Here is a 23818-nt window from a genome sequence, read left to right as displayed (position 1 = left end):
GCCAGCAACAAACCAGGGGCAGCTGGCCACTCACAGAAAGCCCTTAGAAACTTTAGTCAGGGAAATGTCAACCTTCTAAAAGTGCAATTTCCAAAATAATAATTCAGAATCTTACTTTACTATTAAAAACGATTGTAAATGACAATTAAAATGAGTGGAAGAAGTATTTCTCTAGCTGCAATAAGGTAAACAAGTGTTAGTCTATGGGAGGCTAGCCTTGCAACAGTGAAACATGACGTTTTTTACTGCCAGGACAGAAAACACTTTAAAGATACATGTCCTACTTTTTAAATACCATGCCCCCTACCATATGAGCATTTACGGACTACCCTAGGAGTGACATATAAGTCTTATAAAGGAAGGTTTAGGTCTGGCAAAAGGTTTTTTTGCCAGGTAAAAATTATAGTTTAAATCCAAACTTCAGGCTAAAATGGCATGCCTGACACATGGTTAGGGAGTTACATTGGTGGATGGCACAATGAGTGCTGCAACCCACTAGTAGCATTCAATATGCAGGCCTTTAGTACAGGTAATTCACATTCCAGGGACTTATAAGTAAATTAAATGTGCCAATGAAGTATATGCCAATTTTTCCATGTTTAAAGACAAGAACACACACACTTTACCACAGAGGTAAAGTATGCAATCTCTATACAAAATGGTTTCTTTATAGAAAGACTGTAATGGTTATGGTTAAGGTTAGCAACCCATAAAAGTAATAGCAATTCAAGTTATAGTACACCTGAAACTGAACAGACTAAGGACATTGTGTCACAATTCATGCATGAGATCATAGGGCAGAACGACACAAGGGTTGTCCTTAGACTACAAGGCTCTCTGGATCCAGGTAGTTGGCTAGTCAGCCAGATGTGGACCCACTGCCCCTCTTAAAGACAACAATTATACAAAAAGCAAAAGATCTTGGTGCACTGTTGAATGTTTGCACCTAGTAGAATCACCATTCATGTCACATTCATATGTGGTGGTTGATTTCTCAGAGAGCTCACTCCATCTCTGGTATCACATTGTATGTGCTTTGGTGATGTACACAAACATAAGGGTCTTTAAGGTCACTTCTTCAGCCAGCAGCCTATCTCAGGTTTCCTGACAGGTGGTAGAGAGAATTTCTAGACTCTGGGGAATGTTTTTGGTCTCCTTGGGCTGGCTGGAGAGTTTAATGCAGGGCAAGGTCAGCAGCAACAAAGTATGCCAGCAAAGATTTGTTGCAGCGCAACCGTGGTAAACATGTTATTATACACTTACTCTCATTTTCTAGTTTATAGCACTCCAATTTAACACAGAGGCAATGATCCTTTGAGGAATCTTAATCCACTGATAGGAGGGGTGGAAATTAGGGTAACCAAACACCATCTTAGCTGTCCAAAGAGGACCATTAATTGACATCCAGCTCGCAAATTTGAAGTCAGATTTAGCTACACCACTCTCAAAAGTATGCTGTAGAAATAAAGGATACCAACTGAAAAGCCCAACCTCCTAAAGAAGTTAAGTAAAGTTAGGATAACACCTGATGTTCTGTCAGAGCTCGATGATTCTCCCTACAAGACATTAAGTCATTAGTAAACAGCACAGATTCAATTGAAGAACCATTTGGGTTAATCAGTAGACTCAGACAGATATCGATTCATTTTGTTATTGTATTAAAGATTCAAGGTTCATTGCCACAAGTAATTTCTTGAGAAGTTCAGTTAGGAATACCACAGCTTGTATAACAATGCCAAACATTGAAGCAGGATTTACCAGATGGTTATATCAGAATCAACTACCACCATCAAGTCAGAAGGATAGTTTGTTGTCTAACAGCTCAAGTCCTACAGAGATGGGAAAGAGGTTCAAAATTAAAGTCCATTAAGGGTGAGTCCATTGGCATAAATAAAGAAATGAAAGAATGAAAAATGGAAACGGTTTGGCAAAGAAGGTTCAGTCCATCAGCTACCGACTGTAGCATCAACCTGGCAGTCCAAAAGTAAAAGATAGTTCAGAAAATCAATTGGGATAACATTTGGGTCTCAGCAAGGAAAATAAGAATGACAGTGCATTGAGAAACAAAATTCGATGGCGTCTGCGTTGTCCCTACTTTGGGGTTTCTTCTTTTATAAAGTTTTCAAGATCGTCCGAGTGAGGTGGCATCCCACCACCATCGAAAGACCATTGTATGGTCTGAATCATGTGATGTCACCTGAGATACTTGAAACATTGAGAAGCTTTCCCATGGTAGACATGAGAAACAAGAGATTCGAAAGTCCACATAGGCTTAACATTGGTGGAAAAGAAATACAAAATGGCTACCTAAAGTAACAGCTGCAATACTGCTCCCACAGGAATATTTCACTGTGAACATTAAAACGTTCAGGAATGTCGCGATGACACATGTACTGGACAAATAAAGCAACATTTTACTTGTAGAAAGTGAACCATTGTATTACATCAGGGGAAAGGTCAGCATTAGAAAAAGCATTTTGAAAAGGCCTTTAAGTAAGAATCACACATTTAAATGAAAATACATTCCAAATCAATATCACACATAGTGAAATTGAATCAATTCGCAAAAAGATTATGAAGAATGTTCACCAGTCATTATTACATGGAAATAGCTAATGTTAAAAATACCCTTATACCACAAATGTTCACAATATTCATATAAGTGCAGATTTTTCTAAATTAAAAGTACAAAAATCATTTTGTACTTTTATAATCTTTATAATCTCTGGTATGATTATGCAAAGTTTCACGCTTGTACTTCATTTCTACATTTTTTTTGCACCAACTTTTCTAAATAATGTACGCTAACAAAAAGCATCAAAAACACTAGGCCACTTCACTTAACATCAAAATGTCATCACTATATGTTAATAAGCAACATATGCATAAGAAATGTATTAGTGCAACTTCATTTATATGTATTAGTATTGTCTTCTATGCATGTTTTCTTCATTTATGTTTTAAAGCACATATTTACAGTGCTTCTACTACACTTGTTTCATTTTCATGTGTCAATGTGCCAAACGAGTGCAACGTGTACTTTCAGCTTTCCTTCTCCTTAATTTGTGAAGGTGTCCTGTTTTATGACTTTGATAAATTGTGCTACATCACCTTCAACTGGGCTTTCAAGCTTGGTATTAGCCAAGAGGAAGTGGGGAGCTTGCTGACTCTACTTTGGATGCATTAATGCAACATTGTACGCAAAGCTCAAAGTTAAAAAAATTATCAGTGACCTGCAAGAAGCTTTAGTACATATTGAGGCAGAGGGGCAGATGCACACTACCATTCAGTAATCAGTGAATTCTTAAGGTTCAAAATTCCAGACAAGACTTACTCAAACTTGTTCTCCTCAGAACATAGGGGCACATACATCAATCTAATTAGCAGTCGCAAATGGGCCGATTCACAGAATCGGCCCCTTTGCGAACGATAATTACCCTTTTGGGATGCATCCAGCCCGAAGCCATTCGCAAAATAGGTAATCGCAAAATTTCTAATTAACAATTTTGCAAATGCAGTTTAGGGAATCGCAATTTCTGATTCCCTAAATGCAATGCAAGAAGCATTTTCAGAATACGACTTTGCATTAAGGAATCACAAATTACCACCAACTTCAAGTTGATGGTAATTTGCAGTTCCTTAGACAAATGCACAAAATTGCATTTTTCTAAGTGCCATGTGGCGCGCACACACATGCCATTGGGGCATGTGTGTGCGCCAAATGTGCACCAATGCCAATTTTGGGGGTGCATCAGGGTGGCCTTTTGGCCCCCTAGCACCCTTGAAATTGCATGCGAAATTTGCGATTACCTTTTTGGTAATCGCAATTTGCGATTGGTTCCCATTCATTCCTATGGTCCTCTAGGCCCATAGGAATGAATGAGAGGCCCATAGGAATGAATGAGAAGGCATTCCCTAGTAGTGAATCGCAATTTGCGATTCGCTAATAGGGAATGTATAGGAATCGCAATTTATTTAGCGATTCCTACATGCATAAGGAATTACGATTCCTAAATAGTGATGCCTTAATAATCGCTATTAAGGAATCGCAATTCCTTATGTTGATGCAAGTGCCCCATAGTCTCTGAATGTTCTCGACCAAGGGGGGCTCTTGTAGAGGTAGTCTTTGTGACGTGTGGGGTAGGGTAGTCCTCTCTGTGTAGCACTCATCTTCCATCTTGTGGATGCCATTCTTATATGGAAGTAAATATACGCAATCATGCTTGCGTGATCCTATCATTTACTACATCTCTTTACCCTAATATTGCAGCAGAAATGACCGTCCATAACGTTCTCAAACATTGTACTTACTAAATAAAATAAACACAAAGGGACTCTCTGCTTCTGGACTTCATTTTCACAGGGAAGCCAGTAGGCATCATCCCTGTGTGACATTGTACAACCCAAAAACAAGACTCAGATGCCACCAGCTAGGGTTTGTGCAAAGGGGGGAAAGGGGCAGCACTCCTTGAGACAACAAGATGGAGAGCAATGGTTATTCTCCCCATTCTTGGGACAACCCAGTGGTGTTCCTCAGAAGCACCAGACCTTCGGTTTCAACGGATTAAAGGCCCCACAAACTCAGCCAAAAAGCACAAATTCAGGGAAATATCAAGAGACAAGAAAACATGGGTGAGGAGCTAAACGCAATGGGTTACTGAACCTTTTACAGATGTAGGATTCTAATGTAAGAGTTGTAGGCCTCAGTTGCCAGTAGGGCTGACACAACCTCCTCTTTTTTCATGCCAATGAACCGAAAATCCAGGTATTAGGTAATAATAGAATAATAATAATAGAATTGTTTTTTTACACTGCTCGGAAATGCCAAAACTCATTTTAGTAAGCTCTCTTTTTTTTAAATGTATTTTTATTAAGTGTGTCGCTGAGTAGCCCAACCACTTCGGTACTTTAATTTGCTTTTCACATTTCCTGCCCTTTATCTAATTCGTGCCCTCTCTCTGCATCGCAATAGAAGGCACGTGACACTCCTACAGATGTTTACAAATCTCGCCTATAAATAAGTGTGGAGCAGCCCCGAGATGCAGCAATTTAAATCTGCTGACAGAGTTGCTAAGATACAAACCTTTTGATTCTCTGGGACTCTTTTTAACACAGCTCCGCGCTCTGACAGTTTAAGCTATTGAACAAGAGCGAGGAATCTTAAAAAGAGGCATTTCTGACATTAGCTGTGTTTTCGGGCCCCTTTACATATCGCTGAATATTTTTACAGTGTCACATTGACTCATATTACACTCCTGCATCATTTGATTCTACACGCATTTAGATTCAGACCATTCCATTTAATACAAACAGAACTACTTTCATATCTCGAAAAATATGCACATAATTGTGAAGAGCTTGAGGATCTGCTGTGGTTGTATCTGTGATAATCCTACCACTGCACCATATTACTTGGGATTTTATTGAGTTATTTTAGGGTTTGCTCCTATGGGGAAGGGGCCCAAGGGGGATCCAAATGTTTTACATCGACTTGGAACATAAATACAATTCAGGAAAAACAAGCTTTAACAATGTCAATAGGTCTCGCTTTTGAAAAACTTTAGCTGCCCTTTTGGCGTTTAACCAAATGCAGTTGTCAATGCTGAACAACATAGGTAAAAAGAAAAACTGTTGCTTTTTGTAAATGCTGAACAGCATTAGCAAAAAAAAAAAAACTAAATCTGTCCTCAGCATCATTACTCTTGCTCGTGCTTGAACACTACACATGATCGCATACGTCATGACACAGTTGGCATTTTGGTTTATGGCGCCAGCGTGATATGATGTATGTGTGTGTTTTAGAAATTGGGTTGTAGGTTTTCTGGGTTATGAGCTGCAGTCATGAAGCAACCACAATCCTAGTCATGGTAACCAGCAGGCAAACTCTAAATTAGCTCATGCTCACCCTCTGGTAGCTTGGCACAGAGCAGTCAGGCTTAACTTAGAGGCAAAGTGTAAAGCATTTGGGCAACACTTCTAACAGTAAAACAGTGCAAACATCACACTAAAACATTCCACACAAGGTTAGAAAAATAGAACTTAATCTAAGAAATAAAACAAGCCCAAAACAACAAAAATCCAATAAGCAGAACTTGAGATATGAATTTTTAAAGAATAAACTGGATATAGTGCTTAGAAGCAATAAGAGCTTATCTGGTCGTGCCAGACCGAGACAAAGTCAAAAGTTCAAGCCAACTGCAATGGAGAGCAGGCCAGATACATGGACCCAGTGAGGCCAGCTGAACCAAAGTACTATGATCCTGGCTGCGTCAACGCAGGGTCGCAGCCGAAGGGATACATCGTGTCAAAGTTTCAGACCGCAGCTGAAGCGATTCGCTGGTGTCAAAGGTACTGGCCACAGCCAAAGCAATGCGTTGGTGTAGATCCACACAGTGAAGGTGATGCCCTGGTCCTGAACTGTGCAGCAGTGATGATGCGTCGGCTCCAATGAGTGAAGTTCTGTGATGCAGACATTCAGAGTCGTTGTCGAGGATGATGTAAACAGAGATGTGGTGACCTTGTGCAGTGGTGATTCAGAAGGCGATGCGTCAGGGCCAATCCACGCAGTGAGGGCGATGTGTCGGTTCTGTTTCTGCAACAGGATCAATTAGTTGGTTTTAATCCACGAAAAGGCACTGATGTGCCAGTTCAATAGAGGAACCATGGGTTTTGCTGAAGTAAGCACCTTAGGCCTCTCTTCCAAGGGTCCAGGACTGGGTTGGGGCCACTTGGACTCACATTTGGCAGAATCTATGTGCATAAGCAAGTTGACAGTCTTTCATGTCCCTGAGACTTCAGATCAGGAGGCCAGCCAGCTAGCCCTTAGGTTCAAGTGATGCAGCAGGGAAGCACAGCAAGGCAGGTGTCCAGCAGAATAACAGTCCTGCAGAGTGGCAGTCCTTCAGCAGCACAGAAGCCCTTCTTCCTGGCAGAGTCTTCACAGGTCTAAAAGTATACTAAAGTGGTGGTGTCAGAGATCCAGTACTTATACCCAGTTGTGCCTTTGAAGTGGGGAAATAGCCCATCAAGTCACACCTAAGCTCCTATTGTGTGTGACTGTCTATGAGGAATACACAAAGCCCTGCAGTCACCCTCCTCAGATGTGTATCAGAGACAGGCAGCGGGCACCAAATGGTTAAAGTATGAAAATGCCAACTTTCCAAAAGTTAGGTAAGTGAAGGTGCCAACAAGGGATTTACTCAAACATTTGGGGATGTTTGAGGCAGGAAGACAGTTTTATTGCTGCTGTCTCAGGATACATTTGCCCATGTAAAGTCTGCTGATTTTTTGCCTAGACTTTGAAAAATATACTGATTGCTCTACATCAGACACCAGTGACCATCACTAAGTGGAGCAAGTGACCGAAATCACTTAATGAGTACCAAACCCTTAAGGATTTTATAATATGTTCCCTTCAAGCATTGTGTCTCTTCAGCCCCGGCTTATTATGGTTTTTAGAGGGGGTCCTTCATCTTTAATAAAAGACTTTGTCCTGAAGATTGTTTCACTGATGTATGACAACCTAGACAGAAACGTCGACGCATAACCCAACTTTCTTTGTTAAAATTGTTAACAACTGTAAAGAGTCTTGTGTTTCTGACAGTCTAGTTGTATGATTGAAAGTGGGCATTATGTAGATCGACATATGTTAGACAAGGCTTTATTTGCATTATAACAAAATTGTCAATGTACATTGAGATTTACATTTTGAGCCCCTGTGATTATTTGTTTAATATGTGTTCCTTTTGAAATATAATTTTGAAAACCTGTACACATGCATTTAGATTTACTTAATTTTCAATGACTGCATGTAAGTCAAATAATTATTCAATTCACTTGGGATGTCACTTTCGGACATCATACATGTATAACAACGTTTTTGAGAAGAGTGCTTCTATGTAAATCCTTTGCTGGCCCTTCACTTACCTAACTATAGTTACCCAAGCCCACAAGGGGGTCTATTGGGTTGTCCTATTGTGCTGAATAACTTTCTAAAAGGGGCATTTGCAGAACTGCAATTTAAAATCCGAACTTCACCTTAAATTATGATTCCAGAGACACCCAACTTGGAAAGTCTGGGGCATATTTACGAAAAAATGTCGGAGCACTGAGCTGTTCCAAATCTGGCATTGCCGTGCTCCGGCGTTTTCAAAACGCAGGGAGTCGCCATATGCACAAGAATATGGTGTACCCCTGTGTTTTCCCTAGCGTTGGCACTAAATTTAGCTGCGTAGCGCCAACGCAGGCACCCTTGCACCATAGTGCAAGGGTGCCTGCATTACAGGAAGTTATGGTTTATGTACATGAAGTTGTGCCTTCCTGCACATAAACAATCACTAATGGCAATGCAGCACACATAGAAGTAGCAAATTATCATTATTTAATGATTGTTCATGTGCAGGAAGGGACATCTTCCTGCACGTAAACAATCATTAATGGCATCTTACTCTTTCTATTGGGGCTGCAGAGTGCAGCACACATAAAAAAGCAAAAACAAGGAGAAATTACATTTTTTCTTCTTGTTTCGCAATTCTAGTGCCTGCTCTTGCATGGCATTAATTTTTGGTGCTGCCTCAGATTTACACCTCTTTGTAAATCTGGGATAGCATCAAAAGCAATGAGTATTGCATTGGAACGCCCACAGCAACACCCATTGCAGGCACCTTTCACGGTAAGTGATGCATGTAAAGGGGCCTTATTTACAAGGTGGTGTTAAGCCACAAAAGGTGGCTTACCACAGCTTTGTTAATATGGAGAAAGGCATATTGCCACCAGTACTTCCCTAAAAGTAACATTCTGGTTGTGACATCCCCTTGTAAATATGCCCCTCTATCTCTTCACAGTTGGGAGTTGCACTTAAAACATGTAATAAAATAATCCTAATCTTAGCCTAAGGGAGAGATATAAGCCTTGCAGTAGTGAAAAAAGGAATTTGACAGTTTTCCACCACCAAGTCATGTAAAACTTAAAAGTACATGTCCTACCTTTTAAATACATTGCACCCTGCCCTGTAAGTTGTTCTGGGGCTACTTTGGGGGTGATTTATATGTACAAAAAAGGGAAGGTTTGGGCCTGGCAAAAGGTTTATCTTGCCTGGTCAAAATGGAAGTGTAAACTGCACACAGGCTCTGCAATGGCAAGCCTGAGCCATGGTTAGAGGGCTACTTAAGTGGGTGACACAATAAGTGCTGCAGGTCCACTAGTAACATTTAATTTACAGGCCCTGGGCACATGTAGTCCACGTTACTAGGGACTTATAAGTAAATTAAATATGACCATTGGGGATGTGTCAATATTACCATGTATTTGGGAGAGAACAAAAGCATGTTAACACTGGTTAGCAGTAGTAGTAGTAAAGTGTTCAAAGTCCTAAAGCCAGTAACAATGAGGTCAGAAAGGGCTAACAGTGCGCATGAGGGATGGCATATGCATGTGCATGTAGTATCGCAGTGGTCATTTTTCAACTTAAGCCCTAGCATGACGCTGTATGAGCTGGTATGCCTCAACATGCATGCATGAACATATGTCTTGATGTGTCAGCCGTCTGGCTTTTTAAAATTTACCTTTCCAATGTGGTGGACACAAAGATGCTTGAAATAGAATTTAGAGAAGTCAGTGGCTCTGTATAAAATTGCAGTTGCTGAGACCTCCTAAAAAGTAAACGGAGGAGCAGTGGTCTGCGTTGAGCAAGTAACACTGCCAACAAGAGGCGGTGACTACTATTGGCAGGTGAGAAACAGAGGTCCTGGGACAGATGAATATAGGGGTGTATTGAAAAAGCCATGTGGGATGGGGAGGGGATAATGGAATCAGATTGTTCATTCGAAGAATAAAGAATTAAAAAGGATTGAAAATGGTCTTTTTTTTTTTGTTAAATATTTTTTATGAAGATTAAGGGTAACAAACAGTATAGTTGTCAAACAAAATATAATGATTAGACATATTACAGAGCTGACAAACTTATTTAGTCAAGGAATCCCTTAGGAATTAAGGAATTATGAAATACAAATCAACTAGCAGGAAATAGCAAAATGAACCAGGAATATTTATCTATATTTGATATATTTTTTACAAAATGAAAGAAAGAAAAGTGGGAAAAATGGAAAAAAGAAGAGGAAGGAGAGAAAGAAGATATAAAAAGACCTATAGAAGTTAGGAAAAAGATGAGTGTGAAGACAGAAATGTAGTAGAAGGTAACCAAGGTAGCTCAGATTAGATTTTTTGAGATATGTAAGATGAAGAGACATTATACATTCTATGTTTATCACAAATAGGATTCCACCAAGATAATATACATATTTTAGAATTATCTTTCCAACAAGTGAGTATAACCTTAAAGGCAAGTGCAATAAAAAGATCAAATAGTACAAGTTTTGAAAAATGATTATTAAAATCTGCAGACATAGTCTCAAGAAAACATTTTGAATGGTTAATGGAACATTACACACAAATATCATTGAACATTTTGACCAAATAGATTTCCAATACTCTAACACTAGGACAACAGTATTTTAAGTGGGTTAGGGTACCATCAAAAGAAAGACATGACCAGCATAGGGAAGAGGTAGAAGAGCCAATTTTATGGATAAAGGAAGGAGTAATAACAGCTCTATTATACGCAAAAAATAAAGATTGAGTGATATTGGCAGCTTTAGAAGTACTGAAGATTTTATCCCATAATTTATCCCATTGGTGAACAGATAGTAATATAGAAAGATCTGCCTCCCATAATTGTTCAATAGAAGATTTACTTCTCACATGGATAGGAAATATAGAATGGTATATATGGGAGACGCTTTAGAGATGGAATCATGAGTAATATTATATAATGGTGTCAAAGGTGTGAATGGAGTGGAGTCAGGAGAGAAATTATTGTTTAATAAAAAGGACTGGAGAACAGGTGATAATTGGTTGTATTGATGTAAACAGGAATAAGGTAGGTTATACCGTTCTTGTAGTTGAGCAAAAGATACAATGGAATTTTGTGAGACCAAATGCTATACTTAATAAATACTCTTTTCTTGCCAATGTTTGAAAAACAATGACGTGTGACGAAACTTAATACATTTTTTATACCAAATATAAAATGCATGAAAAGATTGATAGAAATCTGAACCCTGGATAAATATTGTATGTAACAAATATTGGTAATAATTTAAAATCAGGTTTTTGGATATGAATATAAAATTTCCTAGCTATCGTGAAGCAAAGTTTCAGTCTATTAAGGACGCGGAGGCGAGGATTATGCTTATCTCTCTCTTATTTTATTGCTCAGCAGCCTTAAACCAATAACAATAAAAGACTACAAACCCCATGAGTCTTTTCACAGTCAAATTACCATAGAGGTAGTCCCATATAAACAACATCAAGGAACAGCACTTCCTCTTTCTTTGGGCGAAACACCTGATCCCGCATTCTGTTAATAATCTTGTTTCTGATCGGATCCTGGAAAATAGAAAGAAGTAAAATCAGTAACTAGATACCTAACCATTAACCCTTAAATAGAAAGTCAATGAAGCAGGTTAATCAGCGATCAGCATAATAAGTTCAGCACACATAACAATCCAACATAGGCATCTCCCCATAACCCTCTGGAACTACTATACTTAGTAGGCCTGGGCGTAGTACTACGCTACGCTCGCGTAGTTTGCGCTACTATTTTTTGCTTGCTTGCGGTCCTCAACGTCAAGTTGGTGACCGCGAGCTAGCAAAATGAAATCCCGGCGAGACTTTATCCTCATTCACGACCAGCAACATCAGGTTGCCGATCGCGAGCGTGGAAAATAAGTTGTGATACCCCTGGTGGTCTGTATTCCTCCGTCATCATTTTGTATGTCCTAAGATATCTCACAACACACAACTTCGGACGACCCGGGAAGGCCAGTGTTAGAACGTGGTTCTGCCCATCTGAGCCGCCCAGATTTTTTGCTTTTTGAACACCTAATTTTTGAGCTTTTACTGTGGGAGAGCCTCATAAGCTGGACTCACCCACAGTGAACTCATGAAGAAATAGACTGCATGTGGATTGCACCGGAGTCCTCCTTGTGAGAGAAGGCCGCTGCTGATTGAGCAGGGTTTTCTAAAAGTGAAACCTGCTCAGATTGACACCCCCATAATACGTACTAACAGTGTGCAGTGAAACTAATATACAGATCACATGAACACAAGGGAAACCGCTTTCCGCATGCGTGTACTAATATGAACTAATGCATGAAAGAATTAAGTTGCATTTACATTGCGTTTTGAAAGTAATAAGAAATAATGCATGACTAGGCCGCATTTTTTCATATTTCCGCATCTTGCATCTTGCTTTAAAATAACAAATAATGCCGCTGTTGCCTTAAGCTCCTGCTAGGAAAACATGTAACAGGGGACAGTGCAAAGATGGGTGGGAAACCGTGAAAAGTGCATTATCATGCAATTAATTAATGTTTATATTTCATTCGCCATAGTGAGCCGAATGGGCCTGAAAGTACTCTTAAGTTGACTGAATAGATGAGGGGTTGGAGATGTGAGAAAGAGTGGCCCAACAAAAACAGACAGAAGCACTGAGTGCTGCAAAGGAGGGACAGAAGATCAAGGATACTCAGCACAGAGTGCATTGTTCCCCTGCCAAAAGAAGAGACTGACCATGGGATTCAAAACTTCTTCCGCGGATGAAACTGAGAACTATATGAGAAAAATTAGTGAAATAGATACATGTATTAAACGTATGAACGAGTCAAAACTTAGGTCATGAGAAGGGAAGTGGAACAATAGTCTATAGTAACTTAGAATTAAATCATGATGGTGTGACAGACCACCTCCCGAATCCACCAATGAGCTGTCGTATTCCTTGAATTGTTTCAACTAATGTAGGATGGACATGTAGGTTTTAGGATGTAACTGGGGTGCCTTAGGTGTGTGGTTTAGGTCGTCTTCGGGCTTAGCTTGGCTCCGATCGAGTGCAGAGGAGAGAGGGGTAATGCGTTGCAGTCCGTCAGTTTGCAGAGAGGCCTAGCTGTTCCTGTCCCTGTCCTGTTCATCAGTTCTGAAGTCTTTGGGGCATATGTATCACAAACGCTTTTTGCGATTCCCAAATTGTGATTTTTAGCAAATCGCAATTAGAGAATCGCAAAATGCAATGTATGTAGGATTTGCTAAAATTTTAGCGAATCATACATATTCCTTATTTGCGAATCGCAAATTGAGATTTGCAAATAAGGAATTCCTTTCCATTCATTCCTATGGGCTAGGAGGCCCATAGGAATGAATGGGAAGACATTCTCAATTTGCGAATCACAATTAGAGAATCGCAAATTGAGAATGCAATTTCAGGTGTGCCACGGTGTCAAAAGGACACCCTGTTGCACCCCTGAAATATGTATGTGTGCACATGTGGCGCACATACATGCCCTAAGGGCATGTATGTGCGCTACATGGTACTTTGAAAAATGCAAAAAAATACATTTTTCAAAGAAATCGCAAATTACCACCAACCTGAAGTTGGTGGTAATTTGCGATTCTTTAAGCCAAAATCGCACCACTTGGGTGCTTCCTACATTGCATTTAAGGAATCGCAATTTGGGATTCCTTAAATGCATTCACAAAATGAGAAATCGCAAATTTTGCGATTTCTTATTTTGCGAGGGCCTTTTGGGATGATGCGTCCCAAAAGGCTTTTTCCCGTTCACAAACGGGACGATACTGAGAATCGGCCCGTTTGCGAACGGGAATGCGCTTGATACATATGCCCCCATGTTCCCTGACTCTATTTCAGGGGACCCCCCCATCTCCTTGGCCAGGGGGGGTGGTATTTCACAGATCCATTGGGTTTGTATTATCCTTCTGACTCGTACTTTGCATAATTGTTTCCAAATGTATTTTTGTCTCTGAAACTGATGTCTCTTGATCTATCCACTGTCATATGTATATTGTTTTGCATTATTTTTGCTGAAACTTTTGTCTATCCACTCCTTCATTTGCATATCGTTTTGATGAGAATGAGACTGTTTACATTAGCTGATTGTTTTCTCTCCCTCTTGTGAATTTTGTTGTTTGTATTTGTAACCGTATGCAATGAGCATTAATATTTTACATCAGTTTGAGATAAACTTTATTAATCTTAGCGAGAATCTGTGATTATTTAGCTAACTAGATAGTTTGTTAGATAGTGCTATCATTACCATCCACTTCTCAACTAATTGGTCTGTCGACCGAGAGGAAAGAGAGTTGATAAAAGGTTTAGTTATGTATTTAGAGATGTTAAACATGAACCTGTGAAGGAAACACATTTTTACGGCATTAAAACTTGACCCACAGTGCATCAGGGATTTGGGTGAATGTGTATGAGCCATTTGTATGTTATTGAGTATTGATCCCTGATTAGGTGTCGCCCTGGATCAGTTTTCTGGTAGCTGAGGAGTGTTTGATTATTGATAAGTTTGGTAATAATTATTGATTTATGTTCTTAACATGAAAAGTTAGTGTCCTGTTCTATGTTGTCTAGAAGTACGGAGTTACCTGAGGAATCCCGGGAATAGAAATTAGCCTGAAGCAGGCAGAAGAAGAGTGTGGTTAAAGAAATCACACTGCAGAAGTAGTTTGTCTGTTGTTATAATACCGAAGCTACGGAGGGTTGTAGGTGTTATATTTAGACCTCTTTAAATAAAGTCCTCTTGCAAAACTTTGGCCTTATCCCTAGAGGAGTACTAAGTCCATCTGTAGCTTGTTTGAAAGGTAAAATAGCACTGGTCATTGTTTTACTTGAAGTGAGGGAATTTCTCTTTGGAAAGTGAAAACTATCTCTTTATTTAGTGGAACTGACAAGGTAGCATTGTGTTGTGTTGTTACTAACAGAAATTTGATTGAGAAAACCTTAGAAAATATTGCCGTATTATTTTGTAAAGCGAGGGTCAGTGGCAGGAGTAATACTGACGTCAGAAAAAGCAGCGCTGGCATGGGTCAGGCAGCAGGCGTGTACTGAGCCTTGATTGGTTGGTTGGTGTGAGCCACGCTGGTATTGGTCGAGATAGCAGATATGTAAAGAGCCGTGTTTGGACGGTTGGAGTGAGTTGCGCTGGTATTGGACGAGAACTAGCAAATAGAATAAGTCAAATTACGAAAAGGTTTCCTTGTTTGTTTGCTGAGATATATTATGTAAAGAGTCCGAAAAATTAAGTTGCTTAAGAAAATAAAGAATTTCTTTAAAGGATAAACCAATTGTGACTAGAGAGGGAATTACTATTCTACCTCAAAGAATGCCTGCTTCTTTTATGATGTTGGAGCGAGGATACCATACGTGTATGTGGTTAGAGAATTGGGTGGAATATACAAAGGATGATGGTGTTATAGCTTTCCCACAGTATGTTTCGTTTTAATGTAAGGATATTGTAGAATTTGAGAAATTGAATGAATTCACTATAGCCGAATCCCAGACATACACAGTATGAAGCCTTAGAGGAATGGGAAGTTGAGGCATTTGAAAGAGAGAAATATAGAGGTAACAGAAGATACAGAAATATGATGTTTGGATATCTTTTTGAGAGTAGGGAAGATAAGTTGAAATGATGGAGGAGAGCTATGATAACGGAAGGGTTGTACCCAGTTTCAGTTTCTGAAAATCCGACAGGAGGCAAACATAAAGAGAAAAAGAAAAATATAGAGACTTCAAGTTTAATAGATGATCCTAACGACTCAGATGATGAGTTGCTAGAAGACATTATGACCAAAATACCTCTGCCATATGAAGAAAATTAAGGGGCGGTGACTCCAAGTGCTCCACGAATGGGAACCCCATTAACTTCACAAGTCACAGAAATAGCTAGAGTAGTTAAAGAAGGCAAGAATAGAGCAGATTCAGGAAAGAAATCAGTTAAGTCAGAATGTGGAAGCATTGGCGGTATCGGTTACAATTGGTCCCTTAGTCCCATTGTATGGAGATAAACAGAATCTACCAAAAGTACATACATTGGCAGTGTCGAGAAGACGTGCCAGGAGTGGAATAGTGACAATAGAGAATGAGGATGGACAGGCTGACACGAATACTACATTGTTAGATCTTCCGGTTTGTGAGATGATAACAGAAACCCCTAAAAGAAGTACACAAATAGACCCAAGGAGAAAAGGGCCGAGTGTCACTCCAATGGCAGGTCCTTCACCGGAGGAATTAAATGAGTGGATAAAGGAAATGTTAAAGCAGAAACCCCAACCACAGAGTATAAATGTAAGCCACTTGAAAGTAGATTTGGAAGAGATGATTATTGGTACAATAAGTTCAGACAGATTAGGAACTAATCGAGATGAAGAACTGTTGTTTTTGTGTAAATGTATTATGTGAAGAGCGAGGAATATACATGAGAAAATATCAGAGGCTGCTAGTGAGTATGGAATAGACATAGAAAAGTCAAAGGTGTTGCAGAAGTCATACAGATTGGCCTTTGCTGATAAAGATTTAGAAAGTTTGAATGTGTCTGGAAAAAGGTTGCAGATAAAGGAGTTGATAAACATTTTGAAAAAGTGGGGAGATGTAGAATGATGGAAAGGTAGATGGACGAGAAAGAAGGAAGAAGCAGCTGGTAAAGGAACATGTATGTTTCCATTGAAAGAGACAGAACAAGTTGAAAGGGTGTGTCCTATGAGAGAAGTTCCAGGTGGTGGATACGTTCATGTTACCTGGACAAGACAGGATATATTATCTTTCACGAAAGATTTTCCCAGGCTAAGGGGGAAACCTGTTGAGTGGTGCAAACAGGTAGAGAGGTTTGTGAAAGTTTCAAAGGTTTTGTTAAAGGATCCAGATGGGTTGTTTGAGATTGTCGTTCAAGCAGATTTGTGGACAGAGTGTAAGATCACTGTCGATTGGCCAAAAGAAGAATATCCTAAAGATCCTAAAACAGGTGCACCATCAGAAGAGGTAATGAAAAAGTATAATCAGGTAATCACATTTTTGAAAGGAAAATTGTCCCCTAAAGAAACAGATTGGGTTAAAATTGACAGGAAAACGCAGGAACCAAAGGAGTCAGTGCATGCTTACTATGAAAGATTGTTGCGAGTATTTAAACAGTACCGCGGATTTGAGAATATTAGAGACAAGGATATGGGACATTTTGTGTATCGATTTGTATTCCGATTGAAACCGGAGATTAGAAATATGATTCAACAGCATTTGATTTGTTGGCAAAGCAAAACAATCGATGAAATTTTGAGGTATGCAAAGTATCGTAGTGATGATATTGAATCGAGATATAAAACATTGAAAGAGAAAATGATGTGGGTGCAAGTGAAGGTAGCAGAGCAGCAAGAAACAAACAATAACTGTGAGAGCAGCAGAAATTTCAAACCAACCCCTTTCGGGAGAAACTATCCAAGTAGTAGGAGTCTCAAATAAGCACATTAGAACACCAGTTACAAATCCAATAAAAGTTCATATTGGAAGCTTCAGAGACATGCATCGTTTTCTGGTATGTGACTCGTTCAGTAAATCTCCTGGATAGACATTTATTGTGCAAAATGAATTGTACCATCTATTGTACGCCAGATGGTATTGAATTGCAGACACCTGATGAGGAGGTCACATTTAAAATGATGCTAGTGAAGCAAGAGACAGAAGTGGATGAGTTGTTTTCACTTCTCACAGAAGAGAATCTGCCCGAAGGATTAAAAAGTGCAGTGAGGTCTGATATATAGGACTTTACGGAAAAGGAAATTGGCCTGATGACAAATGTGGATCCAATTCAGATTACAGTGTAAGAGGGTGCTGTATACCCAAACACACCTCAGTACAAATGAGTCCGGAAGTAATTGCAGGAGTCACACCTGTGATTGACCAAATGATTAAGCAGGGAATTTTGAAAGAAATACTGAGCAGTCCTTGTAATTTGCCTATTATAGGCATCAAGAAGCCCAGGGGAAAATATAGAATAGTACAGGATTAAGAAAAATAAATAAAATGTGGTACCCTGTTGTCCAGTAGTACCTAATCCAGTAGTGATCCTGTATCAGATTTCCTATGATGCTGAATGGTACACAGTGATTGATTTGTGCCAAGCTTTTTTCTCGATTCCTTTACACCCAGAAAGCCAATATCTTTTTGTTTTCTGGTTCGGAGACCGTGTTTTAGCATGGTGCCGAGTCCCTCAACGGTACACAGAGAGTCCTTCAGTCTTTAATCAGATTCTGAAAAAATGTTTGGAGACTTTAATCATGCCAGGAAATTAAGTTTTGGTTCAATACATTGAAGACCTGTTAGTGGCATCAAAGACACGGGAGGCATGTGTGACAGATACAATTGCCTTATTGAACCATTTGGCAGAAGGAGGACACAAAGTGTCACCAGCAAAATTACAGTCTTTAAACAGGACGTCCAGTATCTAGGACTCAAAATAGAAAAAGGAGTCGGAAAAGTGACACCAGAAAGAATTAATGTGATGAAACAAATGAGCCCTCCTAAAACACAGAAAGAAGTCTGAATGTTTTTGGGAATGGTTGGATACTGTGGGCAGTGGATCAGTTGTTTCTCACTGATTGAAAAGCCTCTACGGAGGTTGACACGAAAGGATGTGAAAGATCCGGTTGTGTTGGATGATGAAAGTATGGAAGCTTTTACTAAATTGAGAAGAAGTCTTTGTCGAGCACCTGCACTGGGAATGCCAGATTATGCAAAGGATTTCGCATTATACTGCTGTGAAAGAAATGGGTGTGCACTTTCAGTTTTAACTCAGAAACATGGAATGGCATGACATCCAGTAGAATATTTTTCTGCTACTTTGGATTCAGTGGCCGCAGCATTACCAGGATGTTTGAAAGCAGTAGCTGCTACTTGCGTGAGTCTGGAACAGAGTGAAGGGATTGGGATGGGATATCCAGTCAAGGTGTAAGTGCCACATTCAGTTGAGATCCTTTTGACCTGCACCAGGGCACAGTACATGACTTCTAGTCGGCTGACTAAGTATGAAAGAGTGATCTTGGGTGCTGAAAATGTGACCGTGGTGGGGTGCAAAACTGTGAATCCGGCAACCCTATTGCCAAATTTGTATTGTGAGGAAGTGAGAGGAAGCAGATCACCATTGTTTGGATGTGACAGTATTGTGTACAAAACCCAGGCCTGATATCGAGGATGTTTTATTGACAGAATCAGATTGTGACATGTTTGTTGATGGATCATGTTTAGGAAATGAGAAAGGTGAACTGTGTACTGCCTACGCTGTTTGCACCATTGTGGGAGTTCTGGAAGCATCCTCTCTAAAAGGGGTAAACTCCGCCCAAATTGCTGAATTGATAGCTCTGATTAGAGAATGCAAAATTGCCAAAGGCCTGAGGGTAACCATATTTACTGATAGTCAATATGGTTTCAGGGTTGTACACAAATTTGGTCAGCTATGGATGCAAAGGGGATTTCTGACTTCTTCAGGTTCCCCTATAAGAAACAGCAGAACTGTAAATGATTTATTGGATGCTTTACAATTGCCTAAAAGGATTGCAGTGGTCAAATGTTCCTCACATAAATCAATAGAGATGATTATGTGACGAAGGGCAACAGATACGCTGATCAAGTAGCGCGTTTCTGCGCATGAAATTTAGTAGCCCTAAACAGAGGGATGGAAAGAATAAATACCAATTGCCATCTTATGTTTTCTTTTTATCTTGAAACTTGGGATGAGATTAGGCAGTTACAGGACGAAGCAAGTGATGAGGAAAAGGAAATCTGGAGAAATTCAGGATGCAGAAAGAGAGCAGAGGACAAAGTGTGGGTCTATATAGACGAAAGACCAGTCATGCCAGATAGTTTACTATCCCACATTGCAAGGGTATACCATGGAATTGCACATGTTGGAAGAGACGCAATGATCAGGCTCTTCAAGCAGTCATTGTATGACCCAAAAATCAGGGTCATTGCAGAGAGTCTTTGCCAGAGGTGGGTCACCTGTCAGCAGCAAAATCCAGGCAGAAAGAAAGTTGTTAGACAGTTGATGCACGCTGCGCGGATGCAGATGCCTTGAGGGGTTTGGGAACAAAGCTCGCTCTTATTTTAAACTGCCGATTTGTACATTATTTCTGTTGCTGCTCTAACTCTAGCCTAGCGCTGTGTTATTTCATGCTGCCCCTTTTAGAAATATAATTTTAAAACTAACTTGTGATCCAATACTGCAGGGAATACTGTGGGGAACTTGAATCTTTACCAGGGGGGCTTTACTCACTTCCTGCTTGCCGATCAGCCACTGAGAGACGCCATTTTCTTGGGAGTGCGCTCTCTAGCTTTTCTGGCTGCCGACCTATAAAGATGCACACTACGCGGACGCAGATGCCTTGAGGGGTTTGGGAACAACGCTCGCTCTGATTTTAAACTACCGATTTGCACATTATTTCTGTCGCTGCTCTAACCCTAGCCTAGCGCTGTGTTATTTTATGCTGCCACTTTTAGAAATATAATTTTAAAACTAACGTGTGATCCAATACTGCGGGGAATACTGTGGGTAACTTGAATATTTACCAGGGGGGCTTTACTCACTTCCTGCTTGTCAGTCAGCCACTGAGAGCTGCCATTTTTTTGGGAGCTTTTCTGGCTGCTGACCTATAAAGATGCACGCGCCTAAGGCAAGCCCGTCTGCGTCCGTCAGCGTCCCGGAGGCGGCCAGGGCCAGTCACTCTGCCCTGCGGTTTACCGACACCCCGAAAAGGCTTTGCTACTATAGGAATACACTATGGGCACTTCGTTTGCCAGCATGTCACCCCTGATCTCAGTTTGACTTGCGGGCCGCCCAGGACAACATCTGTGGCAGATGTGGTTTTAGTTTACGGTCAGACCTTGTCTTATCTCCACTATCCTTAGCCTCTCTATCTAGGCCCTCTAGACCGCTATCTATTTCAGCGGCTCTGATTAATGTGCGCTCCTTAAGAAAGCACCATTTTGAGGTGTTTTCGCTCCTCTCGGACAGACTAGTGGACTTACTGTTCATTACAGAAACGTGGTTGGACAACACATCGGACCCGTTTGTTGCGCTTGCCACCCCTAAGGGCTTTAAAATCGCCATGGTGGATCATCTGGTAGGGAGAGGGGGTAGAGTAGCGATCATGTACAGGAACACATGGAACCTCATCAGGGGCGACGCTCACCGCTGGGGGGACTGCGAAGCTTTGGATTTTAGTATCCCATTTATTGTTGGGAGGCTCTCTGATCTATCGTCCCCCGGGCCCGGCTAGCTCCTTCCTGCAATCATGGGGTGATGCAGTGACCTCCAGGGCTCTTCGATTCCCACAATACTTGGCATTGGGGGATCTGAATATTCATCTTGACCAGGCAGAATAAAGTGACTCACTTGTTTTTGGTGACATCCTCCAGCTGTCCCAATTGTCTCAATGGGTCACCCGCCCTACTCATCAAGGAGGTCATATTCTTGACCCCATCTATTCCAATTTCGCTATCATGGCTGAAGATCCTCTTCCAGTCACTTGGTCAGACCATTGTCTCATCTATTTTTCCTGGGAGCTACCCTCGGCTCTCCCTTCGGGCCCCTGCTACTGGAAACCAGCTTTAAAAAAAATGGAACCGTCCAAACTGGCCACGTTTCTGGTGGCTTCTAGACCTGCACTTACCCCGGATCTTGATGGGAGTCTTGCAGGCTTCTCTATTTGGTTATCCAATTCTACGAACATACCTGCCACACCGTCCTCATCCAGCTTTTGCTGGGAATCGCCGTCTAAACCCTGGTTTACCCCGGACCTGTCCGTGCTTAAGCAAGAGTGTAAAAAACTGGAACGTGCTTGGCGCCTCAGTGAGTACTGTCCCCTGGCTAAGGCCACTCTCAGGGGCAGACAAAAAATCTATTATACTGCTATAACACAGGCTAAGAGGCAGTACTTTGCCACCCGCATTGAACAGGCACAAAATAACTCCAAGGAGATTTTCTCCATTGTTCAGAGTTTTATGTCCCCTGCAGCACAATCGTGCCCTCTCTCCACTGAGGGCTGGTGTAACACTTGATCCAATTTTTTATTGATAAAATACGCACAATTCAGGCTGCCTTCACCTCCTGTTCCGGATCTTTGCCTGTCGCTGCTCCTATTGACAACTTGCCTGTTGCTCCCAGGTACTCCCTGCTGGCCTTTTCATCCGTGGATCTGTCTAGCTCTCTTAAAATCCTGAAGGGCTTGAAATCGGGCTCGCTCACAGACCCCTGTATGGCGAGACTACTTGCCATAGTCACGGAGATCATCAACCCCGAAGTTAATTTGATCATAAACGCCTCCCTTCGTGAGGTGCGGGTACCGGATGCCTGGAAACAGGCTAAAATCCTTCCCCTCTTGAAGAATCCCACTCTTGATCCCCTGATCCCTAGGAATTATCGCCCTATCTCTATCCAGCCCAGCTTAGCAAAAGTCTGTGAGAAGGTGGTGACCAGACAACTTACAGAGTTTGTTGAAGGATCCGATGTTCTGCATCCAGCACAGTCTGAGTTTTGCTCCTCTTACAGCACCGAGTCAGAGCTGGTGGATATATCCGAAGCCATCCGTGAGTGCTTAGACGCCGGTGGGAGAGCAGCACTGTTAATGCTCAACCTATCGGCGGCATTTGACACGGTACCACACTCCCTGCTGCTCACCCGACTTACTGAGATAGGTGTCTCAGGTGCTTCCTGGGGCTGGCTGAGGTCCTTTCTTGAAGGGCGGGCCCAACAGGTCTGGCTGCCACAGGCCACCTCAACACCGCAGCCGGTCACCACTGGGGTCCCACAGGGGTCTTCCCTTAGCCCCCTTCTTTTTAACATTCACGTCACTCCTCTGGTCTATCTAGCCGAGGGGTTGGGGGCTAAGGTGATAGCCTACGCTGATGACACCCAGCTTCTCTTTACCTGGGGAAAGGATGAGGACTCTGTATCCTTTGTTCAGCATTGCTTGTCTTCGTTCTTAGAGTGGCTTGCGTCGGCCCAACTCAAATGTAGCGAAGACAAGTCAGAGATCCTTCTCTACGGCAAATTCCCCCCGGCTTCAGAGACTCGATCTGGCCTCATGGGTTCCCCCTACCAACCTCTAATGGCAAATCCGCGAAAAACCTAGGAGTGTGGTTCGAGGATAACCTCTCCTTTTCCGTCCAGGTGAAAAAGCTCTCAGGCAGCTGCTTCGGCCTTCTTAAAATCATGAAGGAGTTTTTTACCCCTCCTCCCTAGGCCGGCCAAAGAGATGGCCATCCGTGCCTTGATCCTCTCCCGATTAGACTATGCTAACGCATTGTACAAAGGCATCCCTGGATATTCTCTGAATAGACTCCAGGTCATTCAGAATGCGGCTGCCAGGCTTCTCTTGGGAATTGCTAAGAAGTGCAGCGTGAGGGAACATTTCCACGTTCTCCACTGGCTTCCCGTGGCGGACTGGGTTAAATTCAAATCCCTGGTTATTGAGCATCGTGTCCTCTATGGTGGGCCGGCCTCCTTCTATGACCCGCTGAGACAACTGCGCTCTTCAGCCCTCCTTCAAGCTAGGGTGCCCCGCTTCATCCGGCATAAGATGGGCGGTTGCTCCCTGGCTGTTAAGGCTGCCCAGGCTTGGAATGCCCTTCCGTTTTCACTGCGCAATACTCATGATCCGTTAGCCTTCAAGACATTTTGAAAAACCTATCTGTTTCCGTAATTGAGGGTGGTGTAGTTCAGGGACTCCTCTTGGATTCGCACCGGGACACTCCTTGGAGTAGCTGTTGCGCGTTATAAGAGCTCTTAACATAACATAACATAACATAACATTAGTTGGGGTAAAATTGGAAAGGCAGCAGGACCATTCACCCGACCACAGTTGGATATTATAGAGCTCCCCCAATGAGCTAAAATATGTGTTGGTTGTTGTCTGC

This window comes from Triturus cristatus, chromosome 8 (assembly GCF_964204655.1).
Source record: "Triturus cristatus chromosome 8, aTriCri1.1, whole genome shotgun sequence".
Taxonomy (NCBI): domain Eukaryota; kingdom Metazoa; phylum Chordata; class Amphibia; order Caudata; family Salamandridae; genus Triturus; species Triturus cristatus.
Note: the sequence above shows the minus strand (reverse complement) of the source record.